This window comes from Amblyomma maculatum, chromosome 7 (genome assembly GCF_055883805.1).
Source record: "Amblyomma maculatum isolate TAMU_Amacu chromosome 7, ASM5588380v1, whole genome shotgun sequence".
NCBI lineage: Eukaryota > Metazoa > Arthropoda > Arachnida > Ixodida > Ixodidae > Amblyomma > Amblyomma maculatum.
The window spans coordinates 20,430,574-20,449,858 of NC_139350.1; positions in this window are offsets into that span (position 1 = coordinate 20,430,574).

Genomic DNA, 19,285 nt, shown 5'->3' on the forward strand with positions numbered 1-19,285 from the left:
CCCATATATTGATACGGGGCTGAAGGCTAGCACAGGGAACCACAACAGGTGATGAGAGACGTAAGTGTTCAGGCAAGCACCAACAGTTGCTTCAATTTCGTCATCTCTCACTCTGTAGTTCATCATCGTCCTCTTCACTGGTATCATACGTAACATTACCCCGGCGCAAAGAGCACAGTCCCGGTGCGTACTACGTCGGAGAAATACAGATGGAGTGGTAGGGCTTTATGCGAGCTACATGAACGATTTCGGTACTTGGCATATCGCTCTGGTGGTGTGGGTGCGCAGGAATGATCTCGCATGTCACGGAAGTGACCGGCCGTAAAACACGGTAGGGGCCTGTGTAGCGCGGAAAGAACTTCTCACAGAGCCCAACCCTAAAAGCGGGAGTACAGAGCAAGACAAGAGAGTCCGGAGAGTAGTGGACATCTGGATGACGAGAATCGCGGAGGCGTTTTTGAGAGGTTTGGGAAGAAGCCAGACGGCCTCGAGCAATAACACGGGCGGCGTCACCTCGGGATATACTGTCACGAACATAGGGAGCTGCATTTGCGGTAGTAGGCAGTATGCTGTCAAACGGAAGAGAATGGTCACGGCTGAGCAAAAGATAGAAGGGCGAGTAGCCCATTGTATCTTCAAGGGAGGAATTATACTCAAATGTTACAAACGGTAAGTTAATATCCCAGTCACGGTGATCAGCCGATACATATATTGACAGCATTTCCGTGAGCGTACGATTGAGGCGTTCGGTGAGGCCGTTCGTTTGTGGATGGTAAGCGGTGGTGAAGTTGTGCTTAATGGAGCAGTATCGGAGAATTCCTTCGACTACTCGAGCAAGAAAGCAGCGACCACGGTCGGTGAGCAGCTGGCGTGGAGCACCGTGGAGCAGGATAACATCGTGGAGGAGAAACGCAGCCACATCAGTTGCACAGCTGGTGGGTATCGCTCGTGTAACGGCGTAGCGCGTAGTATAGTGCGTAGTCACCGCGATCCATTTATTCCCGAAGAAGAAAGATGGAAAGCCCGAGGCGATTAAGGCCAACTCGGGAAAATGGGTCGTTTGGGATGTCGATCGACTGTAGCAATCCAGCAAACACAACCTAGAGCTTCTTCCGTCGCTGACACCTGTCGCAAGAAACCACGTAACGACGAACAGAGCTGTATAAGCCTGGCCAAAAGAAGCGCCGTTGGACGCTGTCGTGCGTAAGAGATACGCCAAGATGACCCGCAGTGGGTGCGTCATGCAGCTGTTGAAGAACGGTGGCACGCAGGTGGTCGGGGACTACGAGCAGAAGTTCAGCGCCATCTGGTCGCATATTCCGCCGATATAAGGTGCCGTTGTGGAGCATATACAAAGCAAGGGTAGCGTCCGGGTGATCAGTGCTGAGGTGGTTGATAATGTTGCAAAGCTTGGGATCTAAGTGCTGCTCATGACTAATGTTTGAAAGGTCAGAGATGAACAACACACAGGGGTCATCGTCACACTCGCTTACAGAAGGCGGATCTACCGGGTTGCGGGACAGGCAATCGGCATCAGTGTTTAGCCGGCCGGACCTGTGGACGACAATAAAAGTGTTTTCCTAAAGACATAGCGCCAAACACCCGAGACGACAGTAGGGTCCTTCAGCGAAGAAAGCCAACATAAGGCGTGGTGGTCGGTGATAGCCGAGAATAGGCGGCCAAACAAGTAAGGGCGAAACTGCAATGGCTCACACGAGGGCTAAACACTCACTTTCTGGGAGAGAATAATTCCGCCCAGCCGCTGAAAGGAGGCGACTGGCATAAGCAATGACGCGAGTGCGGCCCGTCTACTGTTGGGCGAGAATTGCACTAATACCGCGACCACTGCCGTCGGTGCGTACCTCCGTTGGTGCATTGGGGTTGTAGTGTGCCAGGACGGGTGGGTTGGTGAGACTGCGATTAGCGCAGAAAAGGCTTGAGATTGTTCTGGACCCCAGAAAATGGAACGTCATTCTTCAGAAGAAGGGTGAGTGGACGAGCCGTCGCTGCGAGGTTGGGGACAAACTACCGAAAATGCGAGCAAAGGCCAAGAAAACTACGTACGTTACTGGTACAGCGGGGTTTCTCAAATGCACATACAGCACGACTTTTGTCGGGGTCGGGTTGAACGCCGCGGGCATCGACCAAGTGTCCGAGTACCTTGAGTTCACGTCGGTCAAAGCTACATTTCTTTGAATTCAGTTGAAGGCCAGCTCTTTGGAAGACTCCAATAATGGCATGAAGCCGGTGAAGATGGCTTTCGAAGGTCTAAGAAAAGACAATGACGTCATCGAGATAACATAAGCACGTCGTCCATTTGAAGCCACGTAGACCAGAGTCCATAATATGCTCGAATGTAGCGGGCGCATTACACAGGCCAAAAGGCATCACCTTGAATTGGTACAGGCCGTCGGGAGTGACGAAGGTGGCCTTCACTCGGTCCCGTTCGTCGACCGCGATCTGCCAATAACCGGAACGAAGATCAATCGAAGAGAAAACTCTGGCACCGTACATGCTGTCGAGGGCATCATCGCATCACGTTGAATTGGTACAGGCCGTCGGGAGTGACGAAGGTGGCCTTCACTCGGTCCCGTTCGTCGACCGCGATCTGCCAATAACCGGAACGAAGATCAATCGAAGAGAAAACTCTGGCACCGTACATGCTGTCGAGGGCATCATCTATCCTGGGAAATGGGTAAACGTCCTTCTTAGTAACTTTGTTGAAGTGCCGGTAATCAACGCAGAACCTCCTTCTTTTTAACAAGTACGACAGCGGACGCTCAGGGGCAGCTCGAGGGCTCTATAATGTTTCTTGCCAACATCTTGTCCACTTCATTTTGTATGACGCGACGTTCAGAAATGTCGACTCGGTAAGGTCTGTGAATTGGGCTGGCGTCTCCGGTATCGATACGATGAGTAACGAGGGCCATTTGTCCCAAGGGTCGGTTACCAAACTAGAAATTGTGAATGTACGAGGTCACAGGACTCGTAAGTGCTTGAGCACAATCAGGACACAAGTCAGGAGCCACCATCCTTGATATGCGGGCCTCCGTAGGCGGGGACGGTGCAGGTCGTGTCGAGACTCCAGCAGCAGGGTCAGGTAAAAGTGCACACACATTAAAGTCACACAGCAGGGTCAGTTCGGTGAGAAAAAATACCTGAGGAAGAACTTGTACAAAAAAGCTGATGTTCAGGACTGGAATATAAGTGTGGGTATTCGCTACTACACAATATTGTGAGGGAGGGCGATGCTACGCTGCCGTCACATCGGTTAAGGGGGAAGCAACGTAGCTTCCATCAGGAATGGAGAGTGAAGGTGACATCAGCACATACACAACGGCTTGAATTGGGAGTTGAGTAAATGCAGCGCAGCGAAGACAGAGCGTTAAAGTTTCATGAGCTTGTTCATCAGGACAGAGCGGAAGGTCTAGATGAAGCAGTCCAGAAGAACAGTCAATGAGAGTGGAGTGTGCAGTTCAAAGTCGAGGCCTAATATAACGTCTTGAGGGCAACTGGTAAGGATTGTAAATAATAACACTGGAATGTTGCGGCCGGCAATGCTAATGCGTACAGTACACATACCAATCACAGTAGTTGTGTTTCCATCCACAACACCAACGGCAGATGAGCCATCGGGTGTGAGGACTTTCTTGAGGCGTCAACAGAGCGAGGAACTGAGGACAGATATGTGGGCGCCAGTGTCAATAAGTGCAGAAATTGGGACTCCATCCACAAGAATATCAATGAGATTACGTCTTGGTGCGGGGGTCAGTACCGAGTTGGCAGTTCGGGTTGGTAATGCAGCATCATTCCCGGGCGCTGCATTCGGTAGTTTCCCGAGTAGGTGCCGGTGTATGACGGGGAGGAGCTGCGACGAGGTACCAGTGAACGGGATCGATGAGCCCGGGGAGATGGAGATCGGCTGGAGGGATATGCAGTTGGGACGGTTTCGGTGCGAGGCTCATCTGGTTGAGAAGGAAAGTGTCTAGGTCCATTATAGGTGGGGTGGGGCTCCTCTGTTTGGGCAGCAAACCGTCAATGTCCATAGTAATCCCGACTGTCAACGTTGTAATAGGAGCGAGGAGTGGGGAAGGTACAGCTAAGGCAATACCGCGAAGTGTAGCCGGCTCGACAGCAAATGAAACAAATTGTCTGTCGTTTCAGGTGCGCCACTCTGCAGGATTGTGACCAAAGTAGCGACGTCAGGAGGCTGGACTGGTGGTTGTAGCAGCCACTAAAGGAACAGTGTGCGATGATACCTCCACCAAGATGATACAAGGCAAAAAGCTAGCACAGGAAACCACAACATATGATGAGAGACTTAAGTGTTCAGGCAAGCACCAGCAGTTGCTTCAGCTTCGTCGTCTCTCACTCTGTAGTCCATCATCGTCCTCTTCACTTGTATATAGGTAAGATTATGTATGCATCAATGGGTTGAACGTTTTTTTTTTCTCGTGGAAGCATCCGGACCTGATAACAGAAATTAGGTGGTGGGTTTACGTAGGCTAACCCTGGAAGTAAGGTAAATCTTATTGTAGTCGGCTATGTTATTTACCAAATTTGAATTTAAAACAATGCCCGTTTTTCATTGGTCTTTTGGGCCCTCTGCCTTGTGATGGCATCATTTCGACGTGCCTTCTTTGCTTTCCGACGCACTTCTATAGCAGGGTGTTCGTCCTCCTCCATTTCGCGCAAAGCTATAACCTAAGCAGGAGCCCGGAGGCTCCTATTTATTCATGCATCGCCACTCTAGCATCCTCTACTTTCACGTCACACTGACGTCACCTCACGTGACCTTGGCAGTGATCACGGGCCACTTGGTGGCCAATGTGACTATGCCCTGTGGTGATCGGACGAGCGGCAACAAAGGATCGAGACGGGAAGCAGGCGCCACTCACTCCTCTATTGTGATCGGGCGACCTGCCCTCCCAAGCCAGAGCGAGGAATTGTCTGGTGATGAGCCCCAAACCTGGGCGCCGGTGAGACGCTATGGCACCTGGCGCCGGCCGGCCGGAGGTAACAGTTCGTCACACGGCGGCAATGAGGAGTCCCGCCAGCAAGTCGACGAACGGACAATGGAGTGGAAGCGTCAAATTCTCGTCCGTTCAATCGTCGTGCCTCGCTACAGAGAGCGAGCGCGCATTTTTTCTTTTCGTCCCGCGGCGAACCACGGGAATAGCTTTCGGCTAAGTGGTCCAGCAGAAAGCAGCCCAGCGACACTTGAACCGATGAGTCAGCCCAGGTGCAACCACGCCCGGGGACAAGCGGCTGACGCCACCTACGCCATCTAGACGGCCAAATCCTCACCCTCAAGTCAAAACCAGACAGAGGGACGTGTCAAGGAGTGCGAACAGTGCTTGTGTGTGTGTGTCAAAATGCGGAAGAGTGAGGTGACAGAGACACTCCCTCACAAACTGGCCTGCCTTTCATCAAGAGACAGGCTCGCGAAGGAACAGCAGTTTACATTAGGTAGCGAAGTACTGGAAATAGTAGGCGAATATGTCTACTTAGGACAGGTAGTAACCGCAGATCCGGACCATGAAAAGGAAATAACAAGAAGAATAAGATTGGGATGGAGCGCATTTGGCAAGCACTCGCAGATTATGTCTAGCAGCTTACCGGTATCGCTAAAGAGGAAAGTATATAACAGTTGCATCTTACCTGTACTCACCTATGGCGCTGAAACGTGGAGGCTAACCAAGAGAGTTCTACTTAAGTTGAGGACTACCCAGAGGGCTATGGAACGAAAAATGGTAGGGGCAACATTAAGAGATATTAAGCGTGCAGAGTGGGTCAGAGAAATAACTCAAGTTACCTACATTACGAAGAAGGAATGGACATGGGCAGGACATGTAGTTCGAAGAGATGATAACCGATGGTCGCTTAGGGTAACAACTGGATTCCAAGGGAAGGAAAGCGTAGCAGAGGGCGGCAGAAAGTTAGGTGGGCGGATGAGATTAAGAAGTTCGCAGGGGTCAAGTGGATGCAGCTAGCACAGAACCGGGTTAAGTGGAGAAATATGGGAGAGGCCTTCGCCCTGCAGTGGGTATAGTCAGGCTGATGATGATGATGATGCTGTGCAGATTTATATATCGTGTGATACAATCTGGGCACAAAAATATAAAGATATAAACACAGACAGCATTGGCCGACTGCCGACCTTAGGCCGATCGTCGGCAGCTGATCGGCAGCCGACCTGCCGGCATTCGGTGCTCGGTCGAAAGATGGCGCATGGTTGGCCATGTACCAGGTAGGGCGGAAGTCAGCCATCAACCAAGGCTCTAGCTCTGGCACCCGACTGAACGCCGACCAATTCGGTCATGGTAGCTGTGCCATTGGGCGGTCCATGGTCGGCCATTTACTAGGTTGGGCAGAAGTCGGCCAGCATCCATGGCCCGAGCTTGCAACCCCAGCTGCACGCCGACCTGTTTGGCAACAGTTGCTCGGGAAATTGGCGGCCCACGGTCGGGCGCGTGCCATGTTGGCCAGGAAACCGGCTAGCACTCACGGCCCAATATGCCTGTATTGGACACCGGTACATCCCTGCATCTACTTAACCTCTAGTACAAATGCAGTTGTCAGTGAGAACGCACATACAAAACGAAACCGTGTCGTCATAGCACGATCATGTCACATTAAACTAGGGATTAGAAGTTAGCTTTTGCATTGCCGAGAAGGAAAACGTTACCTCAAGTTGATCGAACAAATGACCATTTTCTCAGCGACTTTTTTGATCTAGTGCTTTTGCATTATTCACAGGGAACTACACGCAGCATCGTCTGTTTACGTGGGGAAAGGACTGACTACGATGTGTGTACTTTCTAGACACAGTCCCTGGAAAATGAAAAGCCGGAAGTCTCTCGAGGTTACCATTTTAATTTTCGCTATTCACACGGTGATAAAAAAATTTAAAAAAATGCAGTTTTTCGCGGAGGCTGCGAGCATGACAATCCCCGGTACATTTGTATTGCGCACAACATATATATCAGAAATAAAGAACAAATTAGTTTTTTCCGCCTAATAGTTTAGAGTTCGATCATTCCAAGTGCGCTAAGCGGTGGCAAAGAAATAAAGAAATAGTAGAATGTTCCCATGTGAATAAAAAAAAGATTGTCGGTCAACCTTTTATATTAATTTCAAAACTTTTTCTAATATTGTCTGATGAATGGAAAGAAGAGATCTGCAATTAGGTTTGCTGCCAAAAAACGTTTCCGCCACACAAAATTAATAATGAAGAGGCGGAGTTTCGATCTTACCTTCTCTGCTCTCTTGGACAACTTTGGTTATGAAATACGCAAATTATGTCAAAGGTAACTGAAAATTATCGGACTAAATATATGCATGTTTTTATTTGTATTCTGTTATTTTTCGCTTTTCAGGGTAGTGTACATGTTTTTATAAAATTCCACAGAATCGGCACAAGAAACGAAATGTTCTACTTTGCAGACCTCATAATTTCAAAAACGGTTTATGGCAGAGCAGCAATAATTCCACTATATATTCTCAGCATAGTTACGCATCAAACAGCTAAAGCTTATATTTATATAACCTTTCAATACAGAGCTAAGATCGCGCTAATTTAAAGAAAACAGCGAACATTGAAATTTTCTTAGGAAAATAAAAATAAAGTGTCAACATTGTTTAAACTTTTTCCACGTATTCTCCACTACCCCAGCATTCGAAATCATTAAAAACACCTTACATAATTTTGTTGCGCTAGTAATTACGGCCACTTCAATAAGGCCCTGGTGCAAAGCGTAGCGCACCACGCAGATCTGAAGATTCTACGGTATTTGTGAATCGCCCACGATATTGAAATTGTGGCATATTATTGTAACACGGAGAATTATATTTACAAAAGTGGATTAAAGATATATACAATGAGTGACAGCCAAGGAGCTAGGCAATGAGGGCCCCCCATTCGACCAACTTCTTTTTCTTAATCTTCCGCAAACGAGCGCGCCACTTCATCCTCATCATTCCATCATCAGCTAGTCACGTTTTGTCTCGAAGTTACAAACTAGCTGTTACAGACACAGCAATGAATGGTTCGGAGTCAGGGCAACGGCACAGTGCAGCACAACAGCAGCGGAACCAGCTCGCGTGCGAGTCACGGCAGCAGTGTCGCCGTCTTTGTCGAAGCGATCGCGCTTCTTCTTCGGGTGCTACAATATGCAATTAATTGCTTTTAAGAAGAAACACAACGTAAAAACACGCGTAACGGAATCCATAAAAGTGATATGACAACAGTTAAACCCCGAAAGGCGAAAAGGAGGAAAAATACAAATTCGACCAATGAAGCGAATAAGCATCACTATCTATATATTACAGGCAGTAATAGGCGAAATTATATATCTAGACAAAAAAAAAAAAGAAAAAAAAAAACGGACTCTGAGAGTTAACATAAAGGAACTACGGCGAAAGGTTCGGCGATTGTCGACATTGTGCGCGCTCGAAAGCGGCAGGCCCAGTACGATGAAACGCGCTCCTCGGCGCCTGTAATTTGGCCTCAACGCGCTCGCAGAGTAAACATCCACCCTCTTCCTCCGCCTGTTTCCTACCTACTGCGCTGGCGCGTCTCACAGGCGCCATTGGCTTGCGCACGCTCGGCGCAGACTACCGGTGAACGGCAGGAAGGCGAGAGAGGCTGATAGAGGCAAGAACCTCCTTCGGTTTCACGTTCCAGCTTTAGTATGCAGCATTGAAGCAACACGTACAGATTCGAGCAAACCGCTACGACTGTTTTTTTTTATGCAAAACGATGCGCCAGACAAAATTGTTTGCGCAAGATGGCAAGTACATTTAGGAGCGCACATTAAACATAAATAACCGCTTCACCTTCAGAAAAAGCGGACGTGCAGACTTGTCAAAGCGTGTGGTCTCTCCACTTTTTCTCGCAGGTGTGCATACCTCGCTAATACTCGTCTAAAAAGGAAGGTCGTTGTCGTCGGCCTGTGACCAGAAAAGTCTCGTAAATTGCCTCTGCCCAACGTTTTTTTAATGCCCATGCTCAGTTGGTCCTTCGCTTCCAGAGTGAGGCCCATTGAGCTTAGGAAGAACGGCGAGAAATTCAGCCTATGCATGCGCGCTATCGTTTTCGGGACCCATCATAAGTAGAACATTCGCCCACAATCCACAAGGATTCTGCGACATGCCTACAAAATTGATATCCGAATCTGAAGCGTAGAAGTTGTGATGGCTCAGTGGTTACGCTCGAGTTCAGAATGCAAGTTTGAGGGTTCTTGTATTCAGCCCAGGAGCCAGGCAATGAGTTTGGTTTGCTAAAACTTTATTTCCCACAGTAGGAGTCCTGGAGGACACTCGGCTAGGCGCCAGGTGTAGAGGGCAGCTCCCACGTCGGCACAGAGAGCCCGAAGCTCTCCGCCGCCGAGCGGGCCTCCTGGACAGCCCGAAGCTGATCATGTAGGGAAGCACTTTTTAAAACTTTGTCCCAACGTTCCTTGTTCTTGGCGTAGGCGTCGCTCGATGCACAACCACACAGCATATGGTTTAAGTCTACACGATCACTGCACCGTTCACACACATGTTGTCCGTCGTAGTCTGGGTCGATGTGCTTCATGCGCCAGGGGTTGGGGTATGATTTCGTTTGGAGCAAGCGTAACGTGACTGATTGGCTGCGGGTTAATTTTTTATCCGGGAGGGGAAATGCTCGTCTGCCTAGATAAAAGTGCTTAGGGAGCTCGTTGTACGTGAATAATTGATCTCTGTACTCGATATGCGGAGTAGCAGGGGAAACCGGATTGACGCGGTCGATGAGTCCTCGCGCCGCCTCGTGTGCGATCTCATTGAGATTCCGCAGGCCGCCCCCTAAGCTGCCCATGTGTGCCAGGAACCATACGATGGAGTGATCGGTGATGTTACTTCCGCCTAATATCCGTAGCGTCGCCTTGTCTATCCCGCCCTTGGCGAAAGCTTGAGTGGCTGCTCTAGAGTCGCTGTATACAGATGTGAAGTTCGAGTCTTTCAGAGCTAGTGCTATCGCTGCTTGTTCAGCAACCTCTGGCTTCTTGGTGTAAAGTGTGAGTGAGTTGCACCTACGCCCGTGTCCGTCGACTACTGCTACCGAGTAGGCATGCTTTTCCGGTATGTACGCTTTTCCGACAGACTTCGATACATATATTATGATGAGGCTATCCAAAACTAAAAAAAATGCAATGTACCTCTGCCCGTGCCACTAGGTATAAAGGGCTTATAGCAACTCTCTTGTAGCAGTTCAACGCATCTGCACTGGAGCTTCACTATTCTATCCGCCTGTTTTTTGCACCCCAACCAGACGCCAATAACACAGGGTGAAGTAAACGAGATGCGACCACTGTCGGGGAGCACGCTTCACCAGCGCGGGCGACAGCCTCTGCCGCATGAGAAACTGCTGCGCCAGATGCGATTGGTGGAAAGCATGAATGTGGTGCTGCAGTGGCAACGCAAGGTGTCGAATGCGAAAAAAAAGACAAAAAGAAACTATTGGCAACCGGATGCTCGTGCCTCTCTCAGATGACGGCATCCAGACGGCCTGAAGTGGGCCTTTTGCCGCGCGTTCGATCTGCTGTTCACACTTCATGTAGGCACGCTAGCCGGGACTGCATGGAAGAAACTATAGAGGAATGAAAATAATTTTCGCTGTCGAGTCATTCGAAAAAACGAATGCAGCCCAGAAACACTGTATTTTAATGAGGCAGTTTTCCATGCCCTTTACAATTTTTTCATTCTACTAAAACTATTTGGAATACGTTGCTTGCTCATTGAACGTTATTATCTTTTTGTGCAATCCGCGTTAAGGTGAAGGTGGTTGCGAAAAACGTCTGTGTGTTGCCTGATGCCACAGCGCATCAGGAACTCGACGCGTACAAAACTGATTCTGAATCATTCATTGCTATGTCTGTCACCGTCAGTCTGTGAAGTCGAGACAAAAAATGACCGAAGAAATATTGTTACAGCTGGAGAATGATGAGGACGAAGTGGCGCGCTCGTTTGTGGAAGATTATGAAAACGAAGTTCGTCGACCGGTGGACCCTCATTGCATGGCTGCTTGACTGTTTCTAAATGTATATATCTTTAATCCTCTTTTGTAAATATATTTCTCCCTGTTACAATAATATGCCAAAATTTAAAAATCTTGAGACATTTACAAATGCCGTACAATCTTCAGATCTGAGCGGTGTGCTATAATTGGGCAAAAAAGGCCTTATCGAAGAGGCCATAATTACTAGCGCAACAAAATTAAGGTGCTTTTAATGATTTTGAAAGCTGAGGTAGTGTAGAATAGGGGAAAAAAGTTTAAACATTGTTAAAACTGTTTTTTTTTTCCTAAACAATTTTCAATGTACGCTGTTTTCTGTAAATTAGCGCGATCGTATCTCTGTATTCAAATGTCATATAAATATAAGCTTTAGCTGTTTGCAGATAACTATGCATAGTGTAGAAATATTGCTGCTCTACCATTTTTCCTGAAATAAAGGCCTGCAAATTAGGAAAATTTGGCCGATGTTGAGACTTTTTTATAAAAACATCTACTCATGCCCGAAATGCGAAATTTAATTGAATACAAATAAAAAAATTATATATTTAGTCAGATAATTTTCAGCTGGATAACTTGAGGATAATTTGTGTAATCTATTAACAAAGTTGGCCAGAACAGCAGAGAAGCTTGGAACTCCGCCTCTTCGACATTATTATTCAGTCATCACGCAACAATTTATAATATTTTGAAGTAAATATAAAAGGTCGAATGAACATCCTTTGTTTGATCGTAGGTGGGGAACAGGAGGGAAAAGAAAACGCGCGCATTTGCCGATGCACCACTGTATGGATTTACGCAAGGTTGTGGATGGTAGATGGGGAGGCTTTCTATTTTTTTAGAAAATGTTATGTCCGTGGTTGGCTTGAAGAAACAATGAGTTTGCGAACACAAAAAAAAACTATTTATTAGAACTCGACATGAGCGGTGCGCGCTGTCGGCCGCTCATCGGCGCGGTCCGAAGTCACGGCTTGCCGGTGCAGACAGTAGAGGGCTTGGTAAAGGAGGAATAGAACGTCGAGAGGGCCCTTGGTACTTCGTTCCCACGCGCAGCCCTTGCAAACACAACATCGCGGTGAGAATCGCGCACTAGTTGTCATAGTTCCTCCTAGCCTACGCGTCTACGCGCAAGACACAACAGAAAGCATCCTCAGCTGCGCGGCTGTGTGGCCTCCTCCTGAAGCGTTCATTTCAGAACTGAAGACGCTACAAGACTTGTGACAGCTTTTTATACCTTTCTTTAATTTCTTTCCTCATCAATTTTTTTTTCTTTGTGCTGTGCATAATTTCCTCTTGCGCCTATATATGTTACATGTGCTCCAGTTTGTGGTTGCTACATATCTGTGAATAGCAGGGCTGTGAAATGTCGCCGGAGTACGGATTACAGCAACGGCGGGAAACCATAGGCATTATCGGACTCAGTGAACGCCGTCATCTTAGACCGTGAGTGTATACCTTTGCAGCATGCCATTGCTTCATAATTGGTTCTATGTAATCTCCTACCAGTTCCAAATGTCCTCTTTCCGTATTCTCCTCGAAACAACTGCGCGAAGCATGACTTCAAGAACTAAACAAATTTTCGTCCGGTTTACATGCAAGCAAGTGCGTGGACTTATTTGCTGGCTGCGATATGAACAGCATTTGCGCCGAAAATAGAGAAGCCGTGCGTAACAGGTGTGGTGTGTGTGCCACTAATGCGCGACAGAACACTGCAGGCAGCCATTTGCGCAGAGTTTTTTGACTGCGCAGCGCGCCGCAATCAATTAGTAACCAGATACTACGCGCCCGGCTTTGTACATATAATTCAGACAGCGTCTCTTCTGCGCGCAAGAAGCCATGTTCGCTGTTTTTGGATTTTGTTGAGTTCAGGGCAATTTTCTGTTTTCAGATGTACAGACGATGTTTTGAAAACTGTCCGTACGGTCTGTGCAAGCGAAATTTACAGTGGGGCGGACATTACGTGCGTGATGCCGCTTAATGATTAGGCTATAATTTAGACATAATGAACCCCCCCCCCCCCTTTTATAATGGTTAATATCATATTGAGGAATTGAAAGCCGTGAACAGCGCAAGTGAGCCCCTTTTCAGAAGTTTCTTAATCGACGCCCCCCTTATGCGCACGCGCCTTCAGGTGAGGGCGTTGTCAGGAAGCGGCGACAATAAGAGAGCGGTTTCGCAGACGCGCTTTGAAGGCGGAGGAAAATAACAACACAAGCAAAAAGCAAAAGGCACATAAGCCGTGTGTGCACTGCGCCCCTGTCACTGCAAAGTAAACAACGTGCACGCGGGACACGCCAGGCGACCATATCGTCCGAGATATATCGCTCGCGAAGCGCTTGGTCACGGCGCGCACTTTCTTGTTCGAAATGGGACATGACGTCAGGTCCACCTGTTCGGCAATTACAGCTCTTTGTGCCTCACGTACTGTATGCATGAAGTGCACATCATAGCCATCGTACAAAAATTTTGAAACCGAAGCCGCGATCCACGTATTCTAATTCTATAGGAAATCATTTGGGTGTAGAAAAGAGCAGCTTAATAAGATGTGCATGGTTATTTAATGAACAATATGTATAAATGAACGGCTTAATAGCTACAGTAATGGAGTGTTGTGCTAGAATGTTTTACGGCCGTGACCGCAATAAATATTACTCATATTGCTCTTAGCTTTAAGATCTGGCATTGACAACCCTATTCAAAGAACCGACTGGCAGTGACACGTTGTTTACAGCTGTGCAGCGTCCCTATTCCTAGGGACGCTGCACCTCTTACAACACCCACTGTTCAGTCACTTTCAGTCAAGGTACAAAAGGGAGGAAATGCGCATGCACTCATAGGATAGCCTGTCTTTCCGTTAACAGCTGCAAATAACACGCCACTTCTGCTCGGTACCTTGGATAGGGTTTTGAATGGGGGTACCTGAGGTGCCTAGCAATTGCTGTAATATTTATACCAACCACTGCAGTGACAAAAAAGGTAACACTACATCATTTTAACTACTGCGTTCACCTTTAAACGTGCCCTAATTTTATTGCCTATTCTTATAGACGCAGGACCTCTTGCTATTGACTTTGTTCAGTAAGCAACCGTCTTTCATTGCTTCAATTTCTATCTCTCCACCACTTTCTTGTGCTCCGGGTGTGATCATTTTAATTCATTCTTTAAATCTTATTGTTTTATCATGTGTGAATGATTTAGTCTACACATACATGATTTCATTTTTTTTAGATGCGCATCGGGAGTGTTTTCTACGTAGAAATGGATCGATTTAGTTGTATCACTGGCGCGAAAACCGACAGTCTGGCACCCCCAGAAGATCTGTGTCCTGTGGTTGGAGGGAGAATAAAGAGGAAGATAATCAGTGGAAAAGCCTGCCTAAAAAAAGGTGTCACTGCATCACTGTAGCTGCTGCATTCACGTTTAAATATGCCTTACTTTTACTGCCTACTCTTACAGACGGCGGACCTCTTGCTATTGGCTTTTTGCAGTAAGCAGCCGCCTTTCATTGCTTCAATTCCGACCCCTCTACCACGTTCTTTTTGCTTCGAGTGGGATCTTTCGATTTTATTGTTCAAATCATATTATTTTATCACGGGTGAATGATTTCGCCTACACACACATGCTTTCATTTTTTTAAATGCGCATCGAGAGTGTTTTCTACGTAGAAATATGGATCAATTGAGTTTTATCACTGGTGCAAAAACCAACAGGTCGGCACCCCCAGAAGATCTGTGTCCTGTGGTTGGAAGGGGAATAAAGAAGAGGAAAATCAGTTAAAAAGCCTGCATAAAAACTGAAAAAGATGGTGCAAAAGCGAAATGCCGATCAGAGTGAGTGTCTGATTACTTCTGTTATCCCATTTCACTTGCTAGGTGATGTGACTATATATGAAGCACCTTAGTATATTTTGTGGTATAGTCGCTGAAAACTGTGTAGACACTAAATTTTTCCTTGTTCAATTATTTTGAGGGACGCACGAATTGGAATAAAATGAAGTCATTCCCACATCTAATGCCCATAGACAATAGATGCATGGATGAGGTCATTGTGTTCCTATGTGAACATGCAACAGTTTGTCGAATATATTAATATGTTAAAAGTCGACTTTTTTTGTTGTTAACCGGAGTAATACATATGCTCCGTATCATAGCATTATTTGTCTATAGTTTTAACTGCTGTTTTCTAAATTGTATGCTACTATAGTATATGTGTGTCATCTCGTACGTCTATTTAACTCGCGACAATTTGCAATCGAACCCCTTTTGTGATGTTGTTTCAGCTACAAATAACGGATGACAGTTGTAACTATATAGGTGGCTTCAGGTATAACGTATAGCGCGAAAATCTTTAATATATGCGATGATATGTTTATTTACCGCATTGCCTAAACCAGCCTGTTTGAATAGACGAAAGGAAAACAAATATGGATGTTTTCGGACAGGAACAGTAATCCTGAAGCCATGACCATTTGTCTTTTCAAATCTTATGTCTCGACACAAATGAATGACCCTTAGGTTTGCAAGATGCGGCGCAGTTTCTCCGGAAAAACAAAACACCTATCACTAAAGCTGGAAAACGCCGTTTTTGTCATTTCAAAACGTTGCACGTTCGGAGGCTGGCTGCTTGCGCACTAAAATTTTGTCCTTCATTGTTTTTTACTCACCACATCCACGTAACTTTTACTTCTATAAGAAGTATTAAAAGCCTGTTTCATTGATGCAATTGATTTAGTAAAAAATCGCAAACTTTGCCTCAGGAGCAACGCGCTACAAAAATGTTAATTTCCAACCTTCTCATATTGGCGTGATGCGTTGCGTTGTTTGCACTAAAACATTCCGTGTTTATTACGCAGGTTATATTGTTAATTTAAGGCAGAATCTTGAGCTCTAAGCTCCTATGTATGTTCTTTGTAACACCCCCAAAATTATTATGCTGGAAAGCGATTTGCTTATGATTGAAATTATAAAAATTACACATTTAAAAATCACCTTCAAAAATATAGTATTGTTCGTTACGGTCAAAGCTGAGAAATTGAATATTAAATTAATAAACTAGAGTGAATACTACTGCACCTAGCAATAAAAAAGAATTCAGGACAGAAGCCTTCACTTGAGTTCTGCCATGAAATTGATAGAAATAGCGAATTAATACCATTTTAAGCTATATTAAGTCTTTGCCGACAAGCAGAAAAAGGGTATATAAGCGCTGACAAGGCGTTAAGTTTTACTTAAGGTAACATGTAACCAAATTCAGCAAATACTAAATTGAAGTTTTGATGCCTACTTTATAAGAGGGAGCTATGTAAGCACATCTATAGAATAAAAACAGGCATTTTTATATTTCTAATATTACACTTTGCAGAATTCCATATATTTACTGACTCATATTAACAAAGCACTTTGCATTGTTTTCAGATATTTCGATACAAATAGATGTGGCGGCCGTTTCTTCAATTCTAATCAGTTTTCCATATTTTACATTTTTTTTTTACTTTTGTCCGATTTCAAAATAATATACAGAAAAAACACAAAGCTAAAGCTTCAAATTTTTCCAGAAATAAAGAATGGAACCTAGATAATGTAGAGAAACAGTTTTAGTGCCAAGATATTATTGGATCTTGCAAGAATGCAGCCTGAATTTCGCCCTTATCAGGACAAACACTCGGTTTAATATTTATTGTTATATTTTTAAAAAGTATAACGCAACACTTTTTAGTCCGTGATATTTTTGAGGTACTGAATATTTTTGAGAGGGATTTGAATGGAAATCGAAGTTGATCTTTTTTTTAAATGCAGCCAATTTGCCCTTTACTGCTGTTTTCAAATTTTGAGCCATATTAATGCGTTGTGGAGAACACACAGAGTGGTCCGGAGCTCCAAATATTGCCTGGAATGAAGAACATGCGTAAGAAAGTGAAGGCCTACTTATTGCAACCAACCTCATGCATCATATACCAGTATATAAGATTAAATATGAATATTTTTGCAACGCATCGCTCCTGAAGCCAAGTTTGCGATTTTTTAAAAACTCAACTGCAAAAACAAAACTGGATTCTAATCGTGTTTGTAAATGTAAAACCTGCATATATTTAGTGAGTAAAAAATAGTAGATTACAAAACCATAGTATCCAAACATGCAACGTTTTGAAATGGCAAATACAGCGTTTTCTACCTCTAATGATATACCGTGGATTTTTTTTTTTCGAGGAAACTACGCCGCATCTTGCAAAACTAAGGTTAATTCCTTTGTGTCTCGATATTTGCCCACCACATATAAAACTTTCATTGAAAACAAAAGATGGTCATGGGACCTCGGTTATGTTTCTTACCTAAGGCACCGATATATACTCTGTGTGAAAGCCGCTATCAAGGGCTTATTTTTAAAATTCCATATTTCGAACGGTTGTGCCATCGAAGAAAATTTGAAAGCTAGGCACAACTTCAGTGTCGCCAGCCCTCACTTTCTGTTCCTGCTGCACTTGCTAAGCTGAATTAATACGTTGAGTACTTTATTTAAGTCACGAATATAGCGCTGTTACGTGTCAGTTTTAAAGAAAGGCCGCAATGACGCGATTCTCGTAGTATTTGTAAGTGAGATCTTTAAAGCTTGCAAATCTACCCATATATATGATCTCTTGCAGGCTTTATTCAAGCTACATTACACCTGCTGTACCCGAAAGCTTGAGCCAAGGATTAGAAATAAACCATTAGAAACAGACGATGGAAACCGGTGGCGCATTGCTAGCAGCCACTTAGGACAGCGCAGAAAATTTTTATTTTGTACTTAGGGAAGTGAGGTTATTCGCTTCAAGTACTAAATATTCACTTTAGACAATAAATAGGACATACAGAGTCGGTGAGCACGGTCGGAAACCCCTGTTTCAATATTTGCGGTTAGAAACCTCATGTGTACCTTTTTTTCCATCTGCAGAGAAATTCCGGGTTATGTAGATAACGGAACCGTTACCAGCCTATTCGCGCACTTCAATTATGCTACTCTTGAGCGGACGAAACAACCTGCCGCTATGATGGCTGGCCCCATGCATGAGTAAGGGTGATGGCAAAGGTTTCTTCGCGCCGGCCCTTTGGCTCACATGAAGGCGCGAGTTACAGTGAGCGCGCCGAACTTTTCAATGCGGATAATGACTACACAGCGGTAAGGCTATAATTGAGTGGAACAATATTTTTCAGCTGTAAAATACAAATAAGTCTTGTTGAATTGTTGTGCTGGCGCGGAAGAAGAAATCATAGGCAACTTATAAGTCTGTCGAGCCAAGCCAAGTCCGCAATTGTATTGTCCGGGAATCTGATTTTTGTATTTTTGGGGTTTCCTATTGTATCTGGGGAGCAAGATGCACGACGTGAGGGTTCTTTATCGCAAATAATGAAACGTGGTTTGTGCCGGTACTCTTCAAAGTAGCAACACCATTTATTGTGTAAGTCATTATTCAGTAATTCAGGTAAATAATGTCAATCAAGGATTCCAAACAAAACCTTTTCTGTGTCGCTCAAGGTAGCTTCCAAAATATGCGTCTGGTTTCCTTCGCCTGCCTCCGAAATGTAATTTTTTCTCTTGGATCAAATTTGCTTGGCCAAGCAGTATATGTGTAAAAAATGGCACATCTCATATTTAAATTGACTGCAGATATCATCCGAAGACTACATCACCACTGATCCTACTGAAGGTCCTTATAATTGCTTGAGTGACAGCCTTTTATCACTTTAACAGGCTAGAAAAATCACATGAATACGAAATGAACGCTGATATTTTATTTCGTATATTTTTTAGGATGCCTGAGGAGAGGCAGCTTGTACCTGAGTGACGTCCTCTCCAGCAATCAAGCGATGGCGCGTAACAGTGAAGCAATGGGACGGCGGGCACATCGAGCAGGGAAACGTGACATCTTCAACTCAGCCTAGAAGCTGAAAGCCAGAATAAATTGCTGGGAAGCCTGGAAACTTAGTAAGCTGCAAGTGCCACTTTTTTATTAGGAGGGCTTTGAGCCTGTTTCGAATATTTAAGAAAAACCAATAAAAAATGCTCTTTAAACCTACATTTGTCGATACGCAGGCTTTTTTAGGCTAAACACGTATGGGTTGCTTTTCACCTGCCCGGAGAACACCATTGCTGATGCCACAATGTTAGAGCCCGCTTGGAGGAGAAGATGCGCATCTCAAAATACTGCCGCAGCGCTAACGTCCATACACAATCGAACTGCAGACGCTTTAATGGGTAAACCATTGGCCATGG